The sequence below is a fragment of the Camelus dromedarius genome, chromosome 6 (assembly GCF_036321535.1).
Source record: "Camelus dromedarius isolate mCamDro1 chromosome 6, mCamDro1.pat, whole genome shotgun sequence".
In the NCBI taxonomy this organism is placed as follows: Eukaryota; Metazoa; Chordata; class Mammalia; order Artiodactyla; family Camelidae; genus Camelus; species Camelus dromedarius.
The window spans coordinates 40,286,284-40,312,363 of record NC_087441.1 but is presented as its reverse complement, the minus strand read 5'-3'; the positions used below and the strand labels follow the sequence as shown (position 1 = coordinate 40,312,363).

At 34.9% G+C, this 26,080-nt stretch overlaps 1 long non-coding RNA gene across 1 annotated transcript; it reads left to right on the top strand.

Annotated features, from left to right (window-relative positions):
* Positions 1–1,717: 1,717 nt before the first annotated feature.
* LOC116154386 (uncharacterized) lies at positions 1,718–25,675 on the top strand. The gene is made up of 4 exons (XR_004138272.2): positions 1,718–1,892; positions 2,763–2,856; positions 23,572–23,684; positions 24,749–25,675. It is a non-coding gene; the product is annotated as an uncharacterized LOC116154386 (long non-coding RNA).
* Positions 25,676–26,080: the final 405 nt, after the last annotated feature.

Genomic DNA, 26,080 nt, shown 5'->3' with positions numbered 1-26,080 from the left:
GGATGCACAAATTAGAGACATCAAGTGATGACTGTGTTACTACTACGGGGAGAAGATTAATAGGGGCTCAGCGAAAGTGGTAGCAGTACGGTTGAAAGTACGTGGACAGAGTTTTAACCAATTCTGGAACTGTCAGAGTCAATGCTACTTACCGATAGTTTGGATGTGGGTTAAGGGGAAGGGGAAATGAAAGATGATTATTTGTCTTGAAAAGGGAGATGTTTTCATTTACTAAAAGGAAGAAAACTGAAAGAACAGCATTAGTGCAAAAAATCAAGAGCTCTGTTTTGAACATATTAAGTTTTAGATCCTTATTTTTAAAAAGTAGAGATATAAAATAGGCACTTGGATGAATGGGTTTGGAACTGTGAAGAATATGAAATTAGGGCTCAACAGTAACTTTTATAGTTGTCTAGTTTGGGTTCCTCAGAAACAGACTCAGGAATAAGAATTCATATGCCAGTAATTCCTGAGAGTTTTCTGAAGAGTTTTCACTATTCTGAAGTTTTATTTTCTTCATTCTTAAAGAGTGGCTTCACCTGTGCTTAGGATCTCTTTCCTTAACATCATCTCAGAGATTTTATTCCTTTCTCTGCTTTTAGCCTTTCCTTTTTTACTGGCTCCTTCCTATTAGCATTTTAAAGTACTAAGGCCACTTCCAGTTTAGGAACAACAACAAAAAATCAACTAAAATAAAACCTAAAAAGAAATCTCTCAAATCTAAAATAACTTCTTCCGCTAGCTTCTGCCCTACCTTTTCCCTTTTACAGCCACATTCCTTTCTTCATTTCTAAGCTTCAAGTATCTACTTCACCTCCCATTCACCAGTCAATCACTGCCGTTTGGCCCTAATGACATCAGTGTAAACTGTTCTTGCCAAGGTCGCCAGTGGTATCTATGTCCTTAAGTCAAGTGGATGCTTTTCAGATGTTAACCGCTCTTGATCTCTGGGTAGAATTTCAAATTTTTAACAATTTCTTTCTTTTCAAACTCTCATTTTTAAAAGCGTCTGTGGGTCAACATTGTAGGTTTTGAGAATCCGTACTCTAATTTTCTGGTAATACACTTGTATTTCTCATCCCCCTCAGTCTGTTCTGCATACCACTCTTTCTTCAGATGTCACCTAAATGTTGCTGGTGCCAAGATTCTGCTCTTTCCTTTCTTCACTCTACACTCACCAATTGGGTACTCTCAGTTACTTCTGTGGATTTAATTATTACTTATATATAAAGCTCAAATTGAAGCCAGTGAGAGCTCTTGTGATACAAATGTATAGCTCTGACCAGAGATAACCATTTGGATCTTCCATAGGTTCTTCATTTGTTTACTTCCAGCGCCAATCAAGATGGAGTAAGCCCACAAGAGCCCATCTTCTCCATGGTTTACAGCTGTAAACTCTGGACAGACTATAAAAAGAAACTAACCAAGGACATGAAAAATAAGCAATTGTAGGAAGCTTGGCAAGGAAAGTCAAAACTTGAAAGACAAAAATCAGTGGTGAATTTCCTGGTTATTTTCCCTCCTTTAATTTTCAGTTTTGACAAGAGATTAGTCCCTTTGCTAAACTGCACTCCCCTAGGAAAAACATCAGTGTGAGTACCTAAAAACTGGAGAGATCAAGTCCTCTGGCCAGAGGAGTCAGGAAAAGGATGCCCTGAAGAACAAATAAGGTGTTTCAGGGAACTCTTCTTTTGATTTTATTATTTTTTTCTTACTCTCTGCCTCTCAATGGCAGCCCAATTACCCACAGCTGAACAAGAACACAGAGGCTGAAACCCTGAAGTAAACTAATCTTTCTGGCTAGATGAAATGGGAGAGGGACCTCCAGGAGACAGAGCATACAGAGGAATTGCAAAGAAGGAGATTTAAAGAAGTTTGTCCACTAATTCTGTGTGAGTAAAATAAGATTTTTCTCATAAATATTTTGAAGGCATTCAATGACTGAGATTACAGGAAACATACTGATAGTCAGTAGCACAACTAGAATCAGTAGGGAAGAAAATGATTTATACGATATGACACAACCATGCTGCAAAATTTTCATGAAGGTAGTATAAATCATTTTCCCCTCAGCATTAATCTGTTTATTCAATTGAAGTGTTATGAAATTTTATACAAACTTTAAATATCACTTAAGAAATATATAAATATTATCTCCCCACCCCTGCCTCTCATCTCCATAGAATTATAAACTATAATTTCATGATTGGGGAGGGGGTGTTCCAAAAACATCCCTGAAACAACAGAAGTGAATATTCAGTACAATTTGTGAAAATGTTGCATTAATATCAGTTAAAACCAGGATCTGATTAATGTGGCTTAGGAACCTCGGACAATTTATTGAGCTGCTTGCTGATTACAATCTATGATACTTTCCCTCTTCTGTGTAGATATTGATTTGATAGATAAAGTGGAGGTAATTTTTCTTCTGGAATGGTGACGTTAATGGCCATTGACTTCTCACTGACAACGGTAGTGAACCATGTTTATTGGAACTCCAGTAGTTGTTTCAGTTATTTCTCTCCTCTTTTGTCCCCCCTCCCCCTCTTTCTCTTTATGATTTCAGTCTTTTCAAGAATGATGGAAAACCTTTACGAAGGCCTGTCTGTCTTTGAAAGGCAAAATTAATTTTTAAAAAAGGAAGATAAGACCATTGTGTTTGTTTTGTCATGTTAAAATCTTGGTTAAATCTGCATTTGCAGTTGTTTCTCTATTGTTTGAGATAGCTTTTCTGTTGAAATCATTTCTCTGTTGTTCACCAGATAACACACCAGGGTTCAAGATGACATCCGTAGTATCATATAAAGAGTTCAGCTATAGGTGCTGTCTTGGAAAGGAGATTCTCTGGAGGTCAAGGTAAGCAGGATGGAGATGCACACATCCCCAGCTTCCCACCATCCCATGGTGACACATACCAGGGCGTCTGTTAAGTAAGGCATGGCTTCCATTTTGGTAAAGAGACCATACTTCCCATATGTTTCTCTCATCTTACGGTAGAAAGCATAAGACATCAACCTTGCCATTGGAAGAATAAACAAGCTGCCAAAAAGCCTTGATATTTGCTGCCAGTTGTTTACAAGAGACTAATGGGAACATCAGTTGCCTAACATTCAGGCATATATGGATCCAAAGGATGTTGTGGTCATCCCTGACGGTAGAACAGTCCAGTCCTTGAGAAGCTTGAGTCTTAGTACATCATCTTTCACTGAGAGAAGGAGAGGGCTCCCTGGTAGCTCAACATCTAGGCAACCCAGAGTGAGTTCCTAGGGTCATTTTCAGACAATTTTATTCATTGCTTCAACATCCTCATGTAAGAAAATAAAACAGAGGAAATATAAAATATAATTTATATATTTATATGTATATATATATATATAATATCACAATTATATAGACATGATATCGCTGTATGTTTATCATGTGTATATTATATATGTATGTATATCATGAGCATAATATATGTGAAATATAATTACATGTTTATGTGTATATATGTATGTGTGTGCATATGCATATATCATGGCAATGGACATTTTACTGAAAACAAATTTCATCCGGGCTCTTCATTGAAGGCTTTATATTATAGTAGACATGGTATAAACTGAGGAAACAAATGAGCTCAAATGTGAATACTGACTCTGTTTCTAAAGGTGAAACCTTGGGAGACATTTTTTTGTGAGCATCAGTTTGATAATAAATTAATGATAATCATAACTTCACTGCAGAGTAGTTTGAGGTCTCAAGAAAGTAACTGTAAATCATTTAGTGTAATACCTTGTGTAGTAGACGCTGACATCTCCACATTAAGTTAATATTGAAACATACCTCAAGAGAATGTTAATTCAACAGAGAATTAAGTTCATTTAGTCATTTATTAAGAAGCATTTACTATAATCTGAAGTATTGCAAGTTACCTAGAGATACAAAGATGAAAAAGCAACAGGCCTTAATTTCACTAGGCTTACACTCTAGGGAGGGTATCAGGATAATGAGGGACATAATTCTATAATAGGTAAATTGTGTATGAGTTGTGATTGAAATCTGCATGTCCCTAAGGTTTTTGTTTTCAGTTTGCTTTTGTTGTTTGTTTAATAGTGCAGAGAATTAGAGTGGAGATGGTCTTCGTTTGAATTATACAGGACTAAATTCAAAAAAGTCCTTGTTTTAGACATGGAATCCTTAGGCGCACAGGGGTGAGAGTGGTGGGTCCATTTGGAATTCTGCCCTTGCAGAAGCGCATGGTTACAAAGGGAGCCTGCGCTCCCATGTGTGTAGCTCTCTCATTGTGGGAGCAAGGCCATCCTCTTGCTTTTTTCGTCTCCCTGTCAATGAGGGTCAGCGGCTCAACTGGTTATTGAAGGTAAGGAAGGTAAGAAAGGGAGTCCCCGGTGAATCACTGGCAAAGTTTAGGGAGCCCTTTAAGAAGGGGAGAATAGTATTTCATTTTCTGGGCGTGTGTATGTTGAGGGGGGAGACTTGAATCTTTGAGTAAACTGTTATGAAATCAGAATGGGAACATGATTTCATAAACGGAGTGTACAAGTCAGAGAAAGAAGGGTTCAGTAAAGCACAATTAGAAGTATTAGAAAAAATTAAATAATGTTATGTTTATAACCCCAATGAATTCAACCTGCTTAGTGAGACAGTTAGATTTATAACACACTAAAGTGAGTATAAGTACGTAAGACATGCAGAGAGCATTACTGTAGAAGCATGGTGTCAGGGAAGGCTTCCTGGGGAATTTAATGCCCATCCTACATTTTAAAACGTAGGTATGCATTTATACAATCAAACCTGGCTTGGGAGAATATTATAGATCACTTCAAGGAATGGATGAACTAAAGAACTGAGACATAAAAGAGAATATGACAAATTGTGTTGCATATTTTACTGTGTTTATTATTCATGATAGGTTTTCTGTTCATCCCAGTGAAGCACAGATAAGGAAAATTAAGCTATTTCTCACATACCCATAAACAAGATGGAATTCTTTTCTTCTGCATGGGATGAAGCACTTTGCAGTAGTCTTTTTCTTGCTGTGAAACTAAAGTGAAACAGTAATGCTGTTCTAGTCTTTTTTTTTTAATAAAAGGAGCTCCTTGGGTAGATATACACTTTCATCTTCTTTTAGAACTTTTCTCAATCATCACAACTCATCATGCCATGAAAGTAGTGATGTGTCAATAGTAATAATGTGCCTGCTACTGACAGGGTGTGAGAAAATGAGATCTGTTTCTAATTTGCATTATTGACAGGGAGACTATACAATATGCTAGTAATTTATGTAGAAGTGAGGGTGCATTCAGATTTTAAATTCCTCTATAATATTCCCTTGACAAAGGGAACTGTGATATGTGGTCATGGCCACTTCGATGCCTGTGAGTTAACTGTGTTCAACACACTGTGAGAGTCCCTTAGACATCCGTGTATATACATCACTATTTCTTACCTGTGAATAAATAATTAGTTAAGGATAAAGAAGCAATGATGATGTCTATGATTGCTACAGAAAAAAAAAAAAAAGCCTACTTGACAAAATTATTCCAGTTTTTAAGGAACACTGTTTTAATGGAATACAAGCATATCTCACAGATATTGTGGGTTTGATTTCAGACCACCACAATAAAGCAAATATTGCAATAAAGTCAGTCACATGATTTTTTGTTTCTCAGTGCATATAAAAGTTATTTTATACTAAAATATAATCAATTAAGTGTGCTATAGCATTATGTCTAAAAATGTACACACCTTAATCAAAAACACTTTATTGGTAAAAAATACTAATCATCATCTGAGCCGTCAGGGAGTCCTAATCCTTTTTTCTGGTGAAGCCTCATTTTACCTCAATGTTGATGGCAACTGACTGATCAGGGTGGTAATTGCCGAAGGCTGAGGCAGCTGTGGCAATTTCTTAAAATAAGACAACAATAAAGTTTGTCACTTCAGTTGACTCTTACTTTTGCAAACAATTCCTCTCTAGCATGCAATGCCATTTGATAGTGATTTACCCACAGTAGAACTTCTTTCAAAATTGGAGTCAGTCGTCTCAAATCTTGCAGCTGCTTTATCAATTAGGCTTATATAATATTTTAATTCCTCTTTTGTCATGTCCACAGTCTTCACAGTATCTTCACCAGGAACTGATTCCATTTCAAGAAACCACTTTCTATGCTCATCCATAAGAATGAACTCCTCGTCTGTTAAAATTTTATAATGAGATCACAGCAGTCCAGTCACATCTTCAGGCTTCGCTTCAGCCTTTGACCTCTACCACTAATCATGAATGTTCTTAATGACATCTATAATGGTGAATCCTTTCCAGAAGGGTTTCAATTAACTTTGTCCAGATCCATCAGAGGAATCAGTATTTATGGCAGCTATAGCCTTACAAAATATTTTTCTTAAATAGTAAGACTTCAAAGTAGAAATCATCTCTTGATGCCTGGGCTGCAAAATGGATATTGAGTTAGTAGGCATGAAAACAACATGAATCCTGAATCTCACTGGAGATCTCCATGAGAGCTCTTAGGTGTCCAAGTACATTGTTAATGAGCAGTAACATTTTGAAAGGAATCTTTTTTTCTGAGCAGTAAATCTCAACAGTGGGCTTAAGTTGTAAACAGAGGTGCTGTCATCTGGGCTTTGTTGTTTCATTTATAGAGCCAGGCAGAGTAGATTTATCATAATTCTTAAGAGTGCTAGGTTTTCAAAACGGTAAATGAACATTGGCTTCAGCTACAAGTCACGAGTTGCATTAGCCCCTAACAAGAGAGTCAGTCTGTCCTTTGAAGCTTTGAAGCCAGGCCTTGACATCTCCTCTCTAGCTATGAAAATCCTAGATGTCATCCTCTTTCAATAGAAGACTGTTTCATCCACATCAAAAATCTGTTGTTTAGTGTAACCTCTTTTATTCACTATCTTAGCTTGATCTTCTGATAACTTGTTGCAGCTTCTACATCAGCACTTGCTGCTTCACCTTGCACTTTTATGTTATAGAAACAGTTTCTTTCCTGAATCCTCATGAACCAACCTCTGCTAGCTTCAGACTTCTCTTCTGCAGCTTTGTCACCTCTCTCAGCCTTCACAGAATTGAGGAAAGTTAGCACTTGCTCTGGATTAGGCTATAGTTTAAGAGAATGTTGCGGCTGGTTTGATCTCCATCCATACTCCTAAAATTTTCCCCATCTGTGCAAGAAGACTGTTTTACTTTCTTATCATTTGTGTGTTCACTGGAGCAGCACTTCTAACCCCTTCATGAACTTTTCCTTTGCATTCACAATTTGGCTAATTACTTAGTACAAGAAGTCTAGATTTTGGCCTAGCGTGGCTTTTGACATGCTTTCTTCACTAAGCTTAATTATATTGCTTTGATTTCAAGTGAGAGACATGTCACTCTTCCTTTCACTTGAATGCTTACAAGACATTGTAGGATTAGAAATTGGCCTAATTTCAATATTGTTATGTCTCAGGAAATACAGAGGCCAAGGAGAGGAAGACAGAAAAGGAAACAGCTGATTTGTTTGCTGTCTTATATAGGCATGATTTTCAGTATCTCAAAACAATGACAATAGTAACATTAGAGATCATTGATCACAAAGCACCACAACAAATATATTAATAATGAAAAAGTTAAAAGTGTGAGAAATACTAAAAAGTGATACAGAGACACAAAGTGAGCAAATACTGTTGGAAAAGTAGTGCCACAGACTTGCTCAGCACAGGGTCACCACAGATCTTCAATTTGTAAAAAACATAATATCTCCGCAGCACAATAAAATGAAATACAATAAAATGAGGTCTGCCTGTACTGAGAGAGAGACAGAGAGAAAAATGGACAGAGGGAGTGGAAGCGAGAGTGAAAGGGAGAGAAAGGGGAAGGGAGGAAGGAAAATAGGTTTTTTCAATGAAATTTCTCCATTCTAACCAATTAAATTGAATTTGAAATAATTCATAGTGGCCTCTACCTTTGATAAGTAAGTGTCACTCCCACTAAAACTAACACTGGCAAGTAATAAGCAGTGATACAGGAGAGAAAATTTACTGTTTATGAATGTTTACTTTGTAATTCAGAGTGGGAACCCACATAATCCATGTTGCCGCTATACTAAAGGCCAGTGATATTTCTCTGAAGTTGGTGATTCCACTAAGAGATCCCTAACTTTAAATTGAAAACTTTCCAATCACCAAGCCTCTCTCAAAAGGAGCTATTTTTAATAATAATAATAATAATGATGATGATGATGATGATGTAGGATTCTGAAAAAATTCAGTTGCTTCTCTCCCAATAATATTAGTCATTGATGTAAAAACATGTCTACACTTTTGGGAATGAGGATATTTATTTGGCCAAAAGAAACTGCAGAAGAGAGAAAATAATGTTTACTCTGCATTTTTATGATAGAAAAGGAATTTTCAATGCATATTAAAGTGTTCTTATTATGTTAAAGCCAGAATAAGCTCAGAATCTTGAAAGTATTACTGGAATTCTTCATAGTCACCTCCATTAGTAAAACAATTGAAAAAAAAAAGTTTTCTGTTCTAAAGCTTAAAAAGAACTTTTTCACATTCACTGTTCTCTGCATAACATGTTGTCAAAAGCAGAGCAGGCAATAGTAAAATTCAAAATTTGTCCTGCAGATATTTTCTTGATTAAAGTATAGTTTGATGAATTACATTTTGTTATTTTAAATTGTTTATTTGAATTGCATACACTTAATTTCTTGTTTTCCTCACACATAAACTGTGCTTTAAATACCAGTACTAGATGCCACAAATATTCGGTTTTACTATTGAGCAGATCTACAGAAGGGCTGAATAAATATTTGAGTTTATAAAGTTTTTTGAAGATTCAAGGTAAAAAATTAAAATAAGGAAATAGAAAGTGATTCACATATTTCTATTAAGTTTGCTCTTTAGTATTTATCATGATATTAAAAAGAACTTTAAACATATAATCCATGATATAGTGAAAGTCTTAATATCATATAAGAAGCTTTGGGCTTGTTTTTTTTAAGGGAGAAGAAATGATCTCAGTGCTGGGTAAGGTGATCTCATCAGCAGTGTGTGTGTTGGAGGAGTGATGGGAGTGAGGATATGGGTCCAAATTAAAGGTGACAGACTTTCAGCAAGTTATTGCAGTGGTCTGAAGAAACAGTTAGGAAGATCTACCCTAGGGTGGAACCTGTGGGAATAAAAAGAAAAGGAGAAACATAGAAAGATGCAAAGATAAAGGAGTAGGCATCAATAGGAGTGGAAACTTGATTACATAGTTGAAAGAGACAGAGAGGAATGGAAGACCATGCTGGGTTCCCAGCGTGAGGCACCTGCAGTAAGATACTCAGGAAGGATTCTTGAACTTGTGTGCATGTTGGCACTGCTCTTGGGAGCACTGGTGTTCATACTCCCAGAATTACTGTAGCAGTTAGAAACATCCCTTTGAAGATACAGCAACAGGCTTTAAACTGATAGATACAGTCTGTGGTTTATGTACATAAAATATGTACATATTAAAGCATAAGGAAATCTAGAATTTAGAGTAGTTCATGGTGGGAACAAGCACACAGATAAACAAATACCATTAAAAGATTTCTTTTGATTATCCAAAAAAAAAACTCAAGTAAAATCGAAAAATGTGTTGTACTTTTACCCTGGGAAATTAGTCTCAGGCTGACTTCATAAGGCTTCCACCAGCATATGCATTTACTATGCATCTAACTTGCAATTCAGGTTCAGAGCTTAGAAACACCACCCCTTCTTCCAGGGGTTTCTGGATACTGCGGTTAGTTATCTCCTCAGTCACTGCAGCTGTACTATCAGAAATTCTGCATTTGAGTAGTCAGGCAGGCACAAGAAAGAATCCAGCAGCCCTACAGTTCCAAAGATTAAAGAAAAAGTAGTTGAAAGCTTAAGTTATCCGAGAAATATAAAACTTACACAGGATTTAAACTTCAACCTGCTTTTCCCTGTTGTAAACGAGTGAACCTCACACCATGACAGATGATCTTCTGAATTACATGGCACTGTGGGGGGCATCGTTTCTAGTAAGCCTGTGGTCTTGATCGCTACATGAATGTGCATCAGGAAGCCTTCTCAGGAGTACTTCCTTCTAGTTTAGAATTTATGCAATGCTTAAATTACTTACAGAAAAGATATGAGTTGGTGGGTAAAAAAAAAAAATAGAACACAATATAAAACAGAAACACACTCACATGTTCAAATAAATATCAAAGCCACATAGACATAAATATTACCATTCAGCTGGCATGACTGAACCACCACAAGGATCACGGTGAAAAGGACCAGAGGGGTTGGTGCTGTGTTCTGAGAAGGAGGAACTCAGAAAGCACAATCTTTTTTCTATCTTCTTGGCCTTCCTGATCCTCTAGTAGACCTAATCCTGCCAGCACTGTCATTGTTACAATTACTGTAAATACCACAAGCGTGCATGTGATTTCATCATTTGGAGAAGGGAACACAAACTATATCTCATCTACTTTTATAAATGCAGAGGATATTATAATATCAAAGTGCATAACTGTTGAAAAGAACTAAACATCTGAGTAAACAGAACACACTCAGCAGCAGGGAGCCCCCAAGAAGACGCTCCATTCCAGTGACCATCTTATAATTTTTTTTAGAGAATGAAGAGAATCATAGTTTTTTTTTACCCACTTAAAGTGTTTGGAAAATTTTAGGAAAGCAGGAAAAAGAGAGAGGGAAATAATCCAATAGATAAACCTACCAATAACCCAGTTACATCAAATCTTAATATTTTATCTTATGATCATTTCTTTAAAGATTAATCTTTAGAAATACCATTTGAAATCTCTTTCCTACCACTTTTTCTTTCATTTCTAATGCCAGTCAATTACTTAAAATGATTTATTTAAGATTCACTTGGTATCACATTTTTATGAACCCATAAACAATAATCTTAGTTTGCACGTTCTTAAAATTTATATAAATTACATCATGTGTCTGCAACATCTTTTTACACTTTATGTTGTTTTTGAGATGACTACTTATTGGTATATATTTCCTAATAAACTTACTTCAAACACAGTACAATATCGCACCCTGTGAATGTACCAAACATTATTTATCCATTTTACTATTGGTAGAAATTTGGGTTGTTTTCTCATTTTATTTGATAATAAACAGCATTTCAGTAAATATTTTTGTATGTATCTTTTTACACAAATTTCAGAGTTTCTCTAAAAGTTGAAACAAGTCTTAGCATTGGTGAATTTATCTAGGCAATGGTGAAATTTTCTTCAGAGTTGTTATAATAATGTCCATCTATATTTTTTAGCAGCAATTTGTGAGACTCATTACTGCTTTAAATCCTACACAAAATTTAGTTGTGTCAGCAACTTAAACTTTTTGCCAACCAGATTGTTATAGTTTCATACTGTGACACTAATTGGCATTTCACTTATTACCAGCAGCTATGTATTATTTTAATATGTTTTTGCTATTTCAGTGTTCTTTTCTGTGAATTAGTTACTTGTTCATATCCTGCACTCATTTCTTCATTATGTTGTCTTTCTGCACACACGTGTATTTTATATGAAGTATTAATTATTTTCAGTTATATGGAATATTAATGACTTTGGTGCGTCTGTGGCTTCCCTTTTCACATTAATTGTATATTTTTGATTAAGAGATTTTTAATTGTTTTTGGTTGGATTGTCTAAATGATAATCTAGTCAAATTTATAATTTTTACTTTTGGCATTTACCTTGTTTAATAATTTTTTTCCATTTTCAGAAGTCCCAAAGATATTATCCTATCTATTTTTCTCAAACAATAAATGGGTTGTTTTCACATTTAGTTATTAATCAATTGAAAATCTGTAAATTTAAATGGAGTAAACTAGCCATCTAATATCCTTTATTTCCCTATAGTCTATTTTCCAGCAAGATTTATTAAATAGAAAATGGAAAATCATTCAGTTACTGATTTGTAATACCACTTGTGTCCCATATCAAGTTCCACATGTGGAACACTGCCATTTTGGCTCATTTATCTATTTGTCTAGCTTAGGGCCCAAATCACATGATATTAATTAGTATCATGATATTAATTAGTAAGATATTTGTAAATATCTTGATTTTTTGGAAGGATGGCTTTCTTTAGTATTCTTCCTCAATGTTAGGACAATTAAGAAATAAATGTATAATGAGGAAGGAAACTTGCCTCTCTTGACACTAAACTTTAATAAGACTAAAAAAAAATTCCTACATAATTTATAAGCACAAGCTCTCATGTAAGTTTAATGACTGAATTCAAGTACCTTAGTAGTGAAAAAACTAAAATTGAGAGTTTATTTTCCATAAAGTATTGGCAGAAACAAATGCAAATATTCCACATAAATCATTTAATTGCGCTTACAGTGAAAGGATAAGAGCCTCTCCAGTTTATTCAATGGGTGACTAAATATTTCAGTTTTTAATTCTCAGGATCTAACTTTTAACCTCAAGACTTTAACCCAAAATTAAAAGACATACCTATTTATAGGAATTACATTAATTTACTCAACTGAGAAATGTATTTGTTTCAAAACAACATGTATAAGATGACTACCACTCCTGCGTGGATTAGATGGAAAAGAGTGTACAGAGAGGGGAGAATCCAAGTTTAAACCACAAATGACTTCAATCTGTAGGAGCTGGTGAAGGAGAAGGAAACAGAAAGGAGACCATAAAAGAGAACCAGTAATATAAGGAAAGAAAACAAAACATGTTAGAGTCTTCAAACCAAAAGGAGAAGAGAGTTGCAAGAATATGGTTGTGGCTCACATGGTTATGATCTTGAGTAAACTGAGTACAGAAACATCATTAACATTATTGGTGACCTTGCCAGAAACACTTCTAATGGAATAGCAGGAAAATAGTGAGATTGGTTTAGATCAAAGTGTACGGCTGCAGACACAAAACTGAAGGTAGCCTGTGCAGACAAATCATCTGGGCAGGCTGGCTCTGAGAGAGGTCAAGGATGCGGCCAAATAGTTGGAGAATGTGTGAGGTTGAATGTTTTGTTGTATACTTTTTTCCTTTTTCTTCTCTTTTACATAATGGCTGAAAATACTAGAGGACACTGTTATGCTGACATGATTGCCATAGAAGGGACTGAGAGAAGAAGAAATAAAAAAGCAGAGTTTGGGGAGAATCAAACAGATGGGCTTCAGGGCATGAAAGATCGGTCACTGGTAGAAGAAAAGACATTCTATTATAAATGTTGTGAAGAAAAAAGATGGGACTAATCTAGATAGGATTATAGGTTTGTTGAGGATGAGTTTCAGGCAGTGAGAGTACTGAGTAAGGTCATCAGCTGTGAGGGGGTATTGAGAAAAGGGTATGGGAGATCAGGACGTCTGAGTAAAGAAGACAGTCTAAGAAATAATCCTGGAAAACAGAGCTAACAAGACAGTTAGGAGAGATGGAGGAGAGGTTTGAAGTACCAATTTGAGGTTTTTATTTGTGCTCTGTTGTTGTTCATCAGACATAAAAGTGAAACAAATAAACATGTTTACAGAATTCTTCCCTAAAAATAGTCAATTTTTCTGGCTTAGTCACTGCATCTTAGGGTTGCAGAGTTTATCAAGAGTTGGTGTTTATGTTTACAGGGGACTAACAGATCAATTGTAGTGGATTAGTTTAGTATTTAGCTTGATCAAGGAGACAAAAAATAAATTTTTTTCTATGCATGGAATACTTTTTTTCTTTTCAAGTATTTCTGTTTCTCTAGTTACTAAGTTCTTACTTATTTCTTTGAAAAAAACTATTATATTCTGTCAATTTAATTTTCTTGAAATTTATTTTGTTAACATGCATTGGTATCATGACTTAAAAAATAATTGAGCTCTACAAAAGTAATCCAGTTATTAAAACTCAATGAAGAAACTTGCTAGTGAGGAAATTGTGAGGCTATAAATAATGTAGACCATTTCTAAGTAAGGGCATATTTGATTGGATAGTTTCCAATTAATATTGCAAAAGGGTTACAGCTGCTAATACAAAAATCAATGATAAAATATGAAACAGAATTATTAGGCAAGAGTATGATTTTAACAGAGTTTGAATATAAATAGGCTGATGGTGCATCTGCTCATTCACCACTGTTTTGTGACTTTCTCCAGAAAGTCCAGAAGAGCTAGTCAAGTAACTTTCCATAGTTGGAGCTATTAAATAACTTTGGGTGGCAAGGTGGATCACATTGGCAAAAGGATAGTTGGAAAATTATAATTTTAGCAGCTGGTTTTAAGGTTTTAATTTGAAGAGAAGCATGTGATGCCTGAATTAGTTGATGGGGAAGAATATATACACCTGGGACAACTAGAAATTGCCATCTTGGTAAAGGTAAAGATCTAGGTCTGCAGAAATTTGGAAGTGAGAGATATCAAACATTAGAAGGCACCATTAGAAAGTGGGATTTCAGAGTAGGTCATCTTACCAAAACTTTCAAATGATAATGAAATCTGTACTGTGACTGCATGGACTAGTATGGAGGTCAGTGTCCCTGAGAAGTTGAAGATATTTAGGACAGAGTAAAATACCAAATAATCAAATAAAATACCAAATAATCAAAAACCCACACACTGCATATTTCTTACAAGCAGCAGCAAGAAATTTTTCATGTTATTTTTAGTGCTGAGTGACAAAAGTTAAATAACTAATTTATTTTCCTAAACTTTTGATTAATTTCCTAACTGGAGGCTATCGTAAAGAAAATTGACAATTTTAGAATTTGAGGTAAAGGTCATATATTAAATGTCACTTCTGAGACAAGAAATTGAGTCTTGACAGAATAGATTCAAGGAGAACCACAGAATTTGCTCCCTGTTAACACAGCCTATCTATAGATCCCACCCTCTAGCCCCCTAAAATAATTCTTAGCTACAAATAATTCTTAGCTAATCAAATAGAAATAGACCCTTCACCTGACAATTGTTAAAGCTGTCTCAAAATTGAGTAGAAAACTTATGTGTGTGTGCACATGCTTGTATTCATCCACACACACTCACCCACATGACTTCAAGTATTTCTGGATTGATTTTGGATCTTAGGATATACATTGTAAGCACATAAATCTGAATCAGTCACAGTAACATAAGACGACTTTGTGTCTTTTTCAAATTATAGTCTAAAGAGAGATGCCAGGGAAATGTATATTTGCTATGAAATGTACAAATCTAACAATTACAAAATCCTTTATACAAAGAACAATTAAATAAGGGTTCATTATTTGTTTTATAAAATATTTATTATCATGGTCCTCTAAATGTCAAGTTTCTTCATTGAGTTTTAATAATTGGATAACTTGTGTAGAGCTCCATTATTTTGTAAGTCACAATACCAATGTGTGTTGACAAAATAAATTTCAAGAAAATCAAATTGACAGAAATACAGCTCATTCAAAGAAATTAATAAGAACTTAATAACTAGAGAAGTAGAAATACTTAAAAAGAAAAAAGTATTCTATGAACCAAAAAGATAAAATATAGGTTTGAGGATCTGGAATCAACACACAGACTCTCAATATAGAAGTTGGTAGGAGAAACATAATTGATGAGAAATTACGAATTCCTGTTGAAAAATACTCTGTGATAATTGTATATTCACTTACAGCATTCTAGTTCCATCATACATATGTGTTGAAATATGACATACTATTATAAAGTTAGTTTTTATAATTTTTATATGAATAATAAAGAGAAATAATAAAGTTTAGCAAGCATGGTATTCCTAGTCTCCCATATTGAGAAAAGAATAGTTATGGGAGGAAAAAGAAGGATATGATAGTTGGAGAGAAAGGAAAGCTTTCTCCTTTTCCAATTTAAATAGGTAGTCTTAGAGAAATTTTAGTTAACATTAAATTAAGTTAAAGTATATTTAAAAATGCAAGACATGGGAGCATTTAAATGCTCTTTCTCAGGGGTCTACAGATACTCTCAACAGAACTTTTACAACCTCTACTCTATGTACAGTGTAATGTGAAAAAATGTATGTGTCTATTTAGATCAGTAATTGAAAACTGGAGGCTTACAAAACACATTAGGCATGCAGATTACTTTTGTTTTGTCTATGGAGATTGAAGATTGTGTAAGCATTTAAAAATTGGGAAATTTTATATGAAAACAAATTTCTGGCTTCTTTTGGAAAATCTGAATGCTTGGTGACACTGAGAATTGAATAGCGTCTGGCCCCCCTTCACAGAGGCCCTGCAACTCTCTTCCCCCACAGTTCTTTCTGTTCACCTGGGTATGCCTGCCACTTTGTTCACTTTCTTGGCACTTGTGTGAGCTTTTAATTCTGAGATACTCTGATCAGAATGTGAGTTCTGAATACCAAGCATTTCCTACAAATTCCATCTTTTACCAATATGTAACACCAATTTTGCCAATAGATAAATTGTATGGTTTTACCAATATGTAAAAACATATACTGATGTGTAAAACAGATGTACGAAGAGTCACAGAGTCCAGGAAATAAGAGATTAAATGTAGCATTGGGTGTGCCTATGAAAATACAGTGAAAGTGGAAGATAGAAAAATTCAAACTTGTGTGCTTATGTCAAACAAGAAACAATGGAAGGGTGTATGGAAAAAGTAAATAAAATAGTTAATAGGAAGAATGAGATAATGTAAGGAGAAGAATCATATAAAACGGTCAATTGATTGTGGAAATACATCTTACTCTCATTATTTCACATCTCAACTTTCCTGTTCAATTAATTCAGTAATGAGACTCTCATTTTCTTATTCCCCTGTCTTCAATTAATTAATGCAGTAAATGAGTGAGAAGTCAAATTTAAGAGAAATTTCCTGTAGAGAACAATTAGGTCCAAAGGAAAGGATTATGGGTAGAATTTAAATGAGTAAATTAAATTCATAAAAATGATGACCGAAATTATTATTATATTTTTTGCATAATTTCTTTCAAAATTTTGGATAAGTGTTATTCACTTATCATTGTTTAATGGTTTTAGTTTTGCAAGATGAAAGTCTAGAAATAGATGGTGGTGATAGTTGCCCTACAATATGAATATGCTTAGTACTACTGATCTATATATTTAAAAATTGTTAAGATAGTAAATTTTATGTTATTTTACCACAAAAAGGGGAAAAAAAGAATAAAAAGTAATAATGTAGAACTCAGCTGAAGGAGTTTACAAAATCAAATAAAAAGGAAATATAGTCATTCTTTTTTGCTTAAAATGATACAAGCAAAGACAAAGAAATGTGAGTGATTGAAATCCAGGGGTTTCCTCACAAAGATTAATTGAGGAAACGGAGGGGAAACATTTTAAAGTGCAAGGTGTAAACAAATGTAAAGTCTTTTCTACTTGCTGACACTGGTTGATATCATTGTTCACAGCCTCTGAGGCTGACTTTCATGAAGTCTTTGAAATAACCCATCTCAGAATCCTTCAATTCATTTTTAGGACAATTTGAAGTATCTTTAAAATAGTGTCACCAAATCAATATTTTTTTGTCTTTCTGATGTCACCTTTACTATACTTTTTTGATTTAGACTTTTATTTCCAACAACTTCTAGTTCTCACTTCTAATCACAAGGATATGTCCCTTGCCATCAAACTATAAATGGATCTTCATCAAAGAGGCTCATTAGAGAGAAAAAGAATAAGAAAATGAGAAAGAGAGAGAGAAAGAGGAGACTGAGACGGAGTTAGACTCTGAAGAGTCTAGTGAGAGATAGAAATAACCAGGTGTGAAAAGAGGAAATGACAGGATGCACCTATTTTCAGAGTTTCTTAACAGTTGCACTATTGACATTTTGGACCAGATAATACTTTGTTGTCAGGGGCTGAGATATGCATTATAGGATGTTTAGCAACCTTGCTAGTCTCCACTCACTAGATGCCATTAAATCTCCTGTCCCCGAGTAGTGACAGGAAAAATGTCTCCTAGAGGACAAATTTGCCCCCAGATAAACTGGTGCTCTGTATTTTACAGTCTCTCTGAGGTGAATTTTCCAGAATATAACCATTCTCAACGTAGAGTTGACTGACTTAAACTAAAGCATATCTAATTTTTTACATCTTAAGGATTTTCTGTTTTAAAGTATTCAATTTCTGGTTAAAATAATTTAAAGTAAGTTATTTGAAAACATTTAATTCTGTTTTTAAATAAATGATTAAATTCAAGTGTATATTACTATAGCAACTGATAAACTTTAAGATTGCCATACATTCTTGGCTAGAACTAACCCCAAGAAAGAACATTCAGTTTAAATAACATTTTAACTATTTTCTATTTTCTGTTCACATCTTTAACTATTTTGTATTCACATTTCACACACTATAGTTAAATGACTTAGGGTTGAAACACAAAACCCCACAGCAAAGAAATGCAGTGATAAAGACAGGAAGTTCTGATCAACCAATCCCTGATAACCGGTGACAGTGTGATGTGCCTTTATACGTACGACACCTGTTTGCCTGAATTTCTTTATTTTCTTTAATAGGAAAAATATTTTCTATTCAAATATAACACTTTGGTATATGTTGGTTTATAATTATGGCATGACAAAATATTCATCACCATAATTCTCATATTTTTAGAAAATTATTTTATGACAAATTTATTGTAACCATCAAATACTTGCTGGAAAAACGCTACCTAGAAAGCATAATGTCACTGTGAAAGATTACAAGAATTTCATGTGTTGGCATAATCATATTTAAATGCTTCTTGGAATTATAATCTTTAGTCATCAAGTAGACAGTAAAGAAAAAACTGTTCTTGTTAATCATTACAGTGAGAAATGATTCCAACCTATATTTTATATTCAGATTAACCTCTTTTCAATTCACCATTTAAAGGTTTAACTAATTAGTTTAATTGTACAGAATATTGTACCAAATTTGTTCAAGTTGAATTCAATGACCATCCTCTATGAATTAGTGGTCTGAAAATACTCTACTGTAGATCATACTATTAAGTTTACAGAGCACTACATTGTTAATGAATGTTATTCCAGTCCTAATCCTACCTTCTTTCTCAATATAGAATCAACTATCCCTTTGTGGTGTATACATTCCTATTGTTGCTCAAATCACATTGCATTGTAATTTTTCTTAACCAAAATGTTTTTTGGCCACTGTCTTGGATGTTAAAAGCAGAGATTTGTCATTGCAAGACTATGATGCTCATCAGAATCTCTGAATGCTAGAGTTGGTAGACGTCTGAAGATCCTAAAATCCAGTAACTTTTCATTTAAAGATGGAAAAACCTAGGCCCAGAGGGGAAATAACTTGCACAATGCAACATAATGGTGGAACCTAGATTCTAAGCAGAATCTTTAGATCCAGACTTGTACTAAACCACTAGAGTCTAGAAGTATCTTAGTTATTTCCACATTATTCTTGGATAGAATATACTGGAGTTGGATTTCCTTGTCAAGTTTCAATGAATATAGAGGATTTCATATCTCCCTGGTACCTTAAAAGTTCTGGTGTCACTAATCTGCTCATCAGAAGGAAGTGGTATTTTATCTGAGTCAGCCCCATTGGAGAATTTTTATTTACCCTCTTTTCTCTGATGTGAATTCAAAGTATATTCCTGAAGTTCAAAATCTCATAAATACCACTTCCTTCTAAAAAAACACATACCTAATTTAAAAATACTTTGGCAAAAAAAGCTAAACATTATCTCAGCTTGAGTGAGTTGTAATCATTTTAGTGGTACAGTGTTCTGCCTGGATGTTGAAGGCTGCAGCTGACTCATCAGGGTGGTGGTCACTAAAGGTTGAGATGGCTGTGGCAATTTCTTGAAATAAGACAACAATGAATTTTCCTGCATTGATTGACTCTCCCTTTCACAAACACTTTTTCTGTAGCATGCAATGCTATCTGATAGCATTTTTAGTTCTCACAGTAGAACTTCTTTCAAACTTGGAGTCAATTCTCCCAAACCCTGCAGCTGCTTTACCAACTGAGTTTATGTAATATTCTAAATCCTTTGTTTTTTAACATTTAAAGGTAAAAGAGATAATATTTTTGTGCCTGGAAAAAAGCAAAAGACCAAAGCATTATTCTGCAGCCATTGTTATGTCTGAATCAAATACAAAGGAAAAAAATCCATATCCCAAATAATTCAGTGAATTCTATTGTTTATGTTTGCACATGGCATTCCCCACCTCAATACACACATACACACACACACACATATGCATGCACACAAGCACAATTTTAATGCTGTTTAAGCTTATTTGAATCCTAAAAGAAGTATGTGGGTTCAGGTGAATGAAAAACTGTTGTCTGTCCAGTAGAGTCCAATAAAATATAGCATTTCTGAAACAAATCATTGAGATAGCCGTCACTCTTAAGCTTGGAAGATTCCTCTTTACAAGTGAGGCCATTTTTTGATAACCATCAAGCCTGCAATGTCTGGTAATTATGACAGATCATTCTGAGCTGTCAATTTTATTTTTTTGATGAAACTAAAGCTAGAGTAATAGATTCTTGTCTTTATCTCACCTCTAATTTCAGTGACCCCAGTTCATTTTATTTTTCTCAGCCGTACATCATATTGGAATTTCCCATAGGTTAAGGCCCAGATATACTCTGTATTCATGTCTTCCTGGAAATGATTGAGGAAAACTGATCACAGTTTTTTAAGTGTGCTTAATCTTCTCTAATCTTGTTTTAAATCTCTTTATCTTTTCTCCTTAAATGTTTTCTGAGGGTTTATAGCTCCAGAAAGTAGGTAAAGAATGCTGTAATAAATTTCTGCTTGTAAATCAACATTAACAACATTATTACTAAACTCAGCTGAATTTATTCTAACCCCATTTGTTCTGAAAAGCCCAGAGACGCGAGTGAGTGAGCTGAAACTCTGTTCACTGATAGGGACTCCTTTCTTGATAACTTCAGATTCAGACCGTCCAACCTCCATTCTCAGGGGTCATCTGGACTGTCCTACCCACTATACATAAGAGATATTTTTCTAGAATCACCAAATTCCAGGTCTAGACTGCAGCTCCATGTACTCTTGGGACACTGGTGACAGTACAGGTGCTGTTTTGTGCTAAAAATGCTTCTCTACTCTGAAACTCTTCAAGGGCCTGAAACTCTGCTAACCTCCTATGGTTGATGACTCAGGCGGTGGAACACCTAAATCACCCTGTCTAGTGGACTCAGTGCTTGATTTTGAACATATGTTAAAATTCAACATGTTTATTCATGGGTGAATAAAAACGTTCCTTGAAACATAGGTGCCCTTGTAGTTGAGAATTCTGCACCATAGACTTAGATCTACATTTTTATAAATTTCAGGCCTCCTTGTTACTTTGTTCAAATATGCAGACAATATATTCTTTCAATGCTTCATCAAAGCCATGATCATTTGAATACTTTAAGAGATCCATAGACGCCTTCCAAGTCCTCCAGGAGATGCACACCTTTACATTCCAGTTTTCACCTTTCAGACCTAAAGATAATAAGCATCTCAGTGTTGGATGTGTATCATGAAAACGAGCAACTGAAGCAACTGCCCACTGCTGGATGATATAATTATTAGAAACAGTGCAAGGGCAATGTTCATTTTTCAAGCCTGAGTGGTTATTTCCTTGTTAATACAATCTTAATCCACATTTAATGTTCTTCAGATGCATTACAGGTATTCCTACGTCCCTTCCTCTCCTCACGAGCAGCTGATCTTGCAGGACTGTCACCATTACCGTGGCTTTCAAATACTTGTCTTCCTCACAGTTTAAGGATGATTTCCTGAGCTTATTACAGACACTTGCCAATCTTATACAGAAAATTATAAGCTTACACAATTTTTTAAAACACTGTTTTCCTTGCAGTCGGCATTTCTTGCCTCTGTTAAATGCTTTTCATTATTTCTCAGTTGCGCTACTGGAGTTTGCTGAGCCGGCCAGGCTCGCTCCAGAGCTACATTCTGAAGACACGCAGGTGCTGCAGAGCTGCTGGGAACTGTCACTTTTTATCCAGCTAATCACGGTCACAGTTTGATTAACTGTTTGCCTTTGTCTGCTGCCTACAGTGATGTGACTTCAGCTCTCTCATCTTGATGGCATCTGGAAGGATCCAGTAGGAATGAAACTGCAACATAATTACTTCACACTGAACAAAGAAATAAAATCACCCACTGAAAAGCTGTGTAGGTGTAAACAGGGTCCTGTAACTATGTGAGAAAATGACTGAAGAGTCTTTATTCACTAAAGAGTTCTCATTTTTCTTTCATTCTGTAACAGTATATGAAAATAGTTTGAATTTTAAACTTGCATCTAAAGTTTTTCTCAGTGTACTCAGAGACTATTCTGTGTGGTATTAAGTAAACACATTTCCAGAATGAAGTCTTTCTATTTATGCATATTTAAACAAACAAATAAGCAAAGGTAATTATGAGGGTGTTAAATTTCAGGATGAGTATCTGTAACAATTAAATGTTAAAGGCTGGCCAACTGGATCATGTGCTAGTTCCAAGAATGAGTGTATTATGGGGGAAAAAAATCATAATTTGTCCTCAAAGCACTATCTCTGAAACAACCTTACATAGAGTGAATCTTCTAGAGGATTCCCTGACATTTTTCCAAAATACCTAGTAATAGATTGTTGATAGGCTATAAATATTTTAGCCAAACACTGTATTTAGTTTAGGTTATTTGCATCTTGGATACAGTCTGCCAACATTGCTTAATTATAGTGATCATTCAAAAAAAAAAAAAGGTGAAGTCATGAAATCCCAGTAGCCATTGGCAAATACTGAATAATTTCTCTGTGAAGACATTGATTTTTGCAGTATAAAATGTACAAAAGATGTTTAAAGTATGAATTCTACAACCAAATATATATGGAAAGAATGTCAAAACTCTTTGGAAGAAAAATTATTTTGTTTTCTAAATTCTTTATTTTTGCAGAAAGTCGTTCTTAGGAAACACGTGCTTCAAAAATATCAGTCTGTCATTCACAACTCAGAATGGCCTGGATAAAAACAGCTGTGATCTTTGAAACTAGTTTGCTTTGTATTCCAATTCTGTTCAAAGCATCCATTTGAAAATAAGATAAAGTTATCAACATGTCTGTGAGCCTCAAAAAATGTTTGACATAATTAATGTAGAAATTTTGATAAACTTATTTTTTATCATATAAAATATAAAACAAATTCACTGCTCATTCATTTGCAACCATAATTTTTTTTTCCCAGAGTCTGCTGAAGATAAGAATAGGATGATTTCTAATACATAGTTGTGTAATTCTAGTAATATTCTCAGTAAGAGCTTATTTGACAAATTTGAATCCCAACATTAATTTTAAAATAGAAAAGACAGAGAAAAACACTTTAAGATAAGACATCTCTGGGCGTAAGAATATTTAGATATTGATTTGTATTCACTCCAATTTTTTTTTGTCTTTTAATTTTTATCTCATCTTTATTTCACAGTATCTACAATTCTCTCATTTTCTCAGAAGTGTAAGGATACCAAATGACTCGACAAAGCTTTGCAATTTATTTTGAGATATTTTCATCCTGGATTTTAAATTTGAAACCCTATGATCACATTTCTTTCTTCCCTAAAGCTTTGGATAATCTCAAAGGAAAACACCTCCCAAACATTTGCGTTCCCTCTGTAAATCTTGAAAATCCTGAATCCGGATTGTTTCATCTGGCATAAACCTTCAGGTTTGCAAAGGTGAGTAACCAACCATGCCCTAATATAGCCAGTCATGTAATTTGAAATGAAATTTGATTCCTCCACTTTTGGAAGAAACAATCCTATTTGAAAATGAGAATCACAGCCCATTTGCGTGACTGTTTCACCGTAATATACAATTGTCACTATTTTTTCAGAAAGGCTAGGAAACACGAAATAGGACTGTTGTTCCCTTGAAGAACATCACTTGATTATTGCATAAGAAAATGGTAACTCTAACAGAAAAGAAGAAAGAAAGAAAATAAAACCTTTAGTTTTGTCAGGTAATATATTAGCAAGCAGATGAGACTAAGAAAATTGCTCCTTTGATAGAGGTAAAATTCAATTGTTATATATTTTAAAGTGATAATTCTATTAAACATGGGGTAAATATGCATTTTAACAATTTCATCTGAAGTTAGAAATGTACTCTATAAATATACTGTTGTTCCTACTCTGATTATTTAGCCCTTAAAAAGTCACAAAAAGCACTTACTGTGATTTAATCATCCTTTACATAAAGTTTCTAGCTATGTTGATTTTGAAGAAAATAAGATACTCATTTTTTGAGCTAATCGTATGTAGGTATCAAAGTGACAATGACTGACGGTGGCTTCTTTCACCTTTCAGTCAATAATTGGGCCTGTGTGGAACGTTGTCATGTCCAAATGAAGGGAAAACTGACAAAAGTGCGTTCACCAGTGTTTATCTGGTTCTTCACACTGAGTGGCCTGCACGTCCAAGGACTGTCTTAGAGCTCTAGTCTGTGGAAATGGAATAGACTAAGTTTAACTAGACCACGGACACCGTGAATCTCTGACTTTGCTTTTGCAGTCACAGGCTAAGACTGAAAAATAATGGATCACAGGATCCAGGCAGCAGAGAAAGCATCTGGGGCAGGCTTGACTGCTTTTGACCAGAGCTGCTGTGGGAACTCCAGCCAAAGCTGCAGAAAAGGACTTTGAACTGTATTTGTAGCTAGAGGAAGAAAACAGCCATAATGCTTACGACTATCTGAGAGGAAGCTGACTGTTCAACTGCTCCTTTGCTTTCATCATCTCTAGTAAGGAGAGAGGTCCGCAGACAGGAGCAGAAAGAGCGTGGCTCAGAGGAAACGCATGAGGTATGGCAGCTGTACCGAAGTCACTAAACCAGAGTCAGCGGGAATGGGGGTGACGCCATGTGACCTCTGGGACTCCCGGCAGTCTTTTACACTTAATGGACCACGCCATGAATTAATTTGGTCAGTCATTCAGTCACTCATTCATTCAACAAATACTTGTTAAACTTACCTTCTAGGGGGTGGAGGGAAGTGTATTAATGAGCATTTTGGAAAATGACAGATGTTTCAGAAAGATCCAAGGGGAAGAATAAGGAGTGTAAAGACCTGCAGAGGTCACTTTCTTGTGCTGTGATCCTTTCCCGCCGTCCCCCAAATGTCCTTCTGCCTCCCACCCTCATGTCTTTTTCACATGCTATTTTCCCTGCCTCAGATGCCTTTTCTGTCCTCTGCTTAGAAAACCCATAATTATGCTTTAAGATCCAACAGAAATACATGCCCCGTGAGGTGCTCTCATTGCTCAACTGCTTGAAAAGAAAGCAACTTGAGGAATTAGTGTGCTTTATCTAGTGATTTTTGCCATATTTTGTGAATGTACTTTAAACAATGTTTTTCATATTACCAGTTTCATTTATTTTCCCTTCTCTTACCCTATATTAGTTTATGAGCTACTTGAAGGGAGGAATTATGTGTACATATTTGTTAGCATAGGTCAGGGGTTGGCAAAACTTCTCCATGAATTGTAATCAGAGATACTTCCTGAGTACAGATAGTTTAGGCTTTGTAGGCATTAACCATCTTTGCTGCAACTACTAAACTCTGCCGCTGAAGCAGGAAGACAGCAATAGGCAATTTGTAAATGAATGGAATGGCCATGTTCCAGCAGAAGCTTATTTAACAAAACAAGGCAGAGGCCAGATTTGGCCCATGGGAAGGAGTCTGCTGACCCTACATTTATATGTTCTAACTTTTTCTTCTCCTGTCTCTCATCTGGAATAAATTACTTTGATTTCTATATTTTGTTACATGAAAACATGTAACATAACAATCTTCCCTACTAATTTGGGAGACATATATATGTTTTAAATACTACTGTTTTTTACATTTGAGGGATTTTTTTTTTACTGTACATTTGAACATATGCTCTAAATAACTGTGGTGAAACCTTAGAGTGCGTCTATTGAACGCCCTCAGGTAAGATGAGAAATCTAACACAAAGTCTCTTCCCTCATCTCCTCCTTTTCCATTTTTAATTCCTATTGTTGAATTATACTTTCTAAACAAGTTTATTATTTTAAAATTATTTTGATATTAGTCATACTTTCTTCTATGGTTT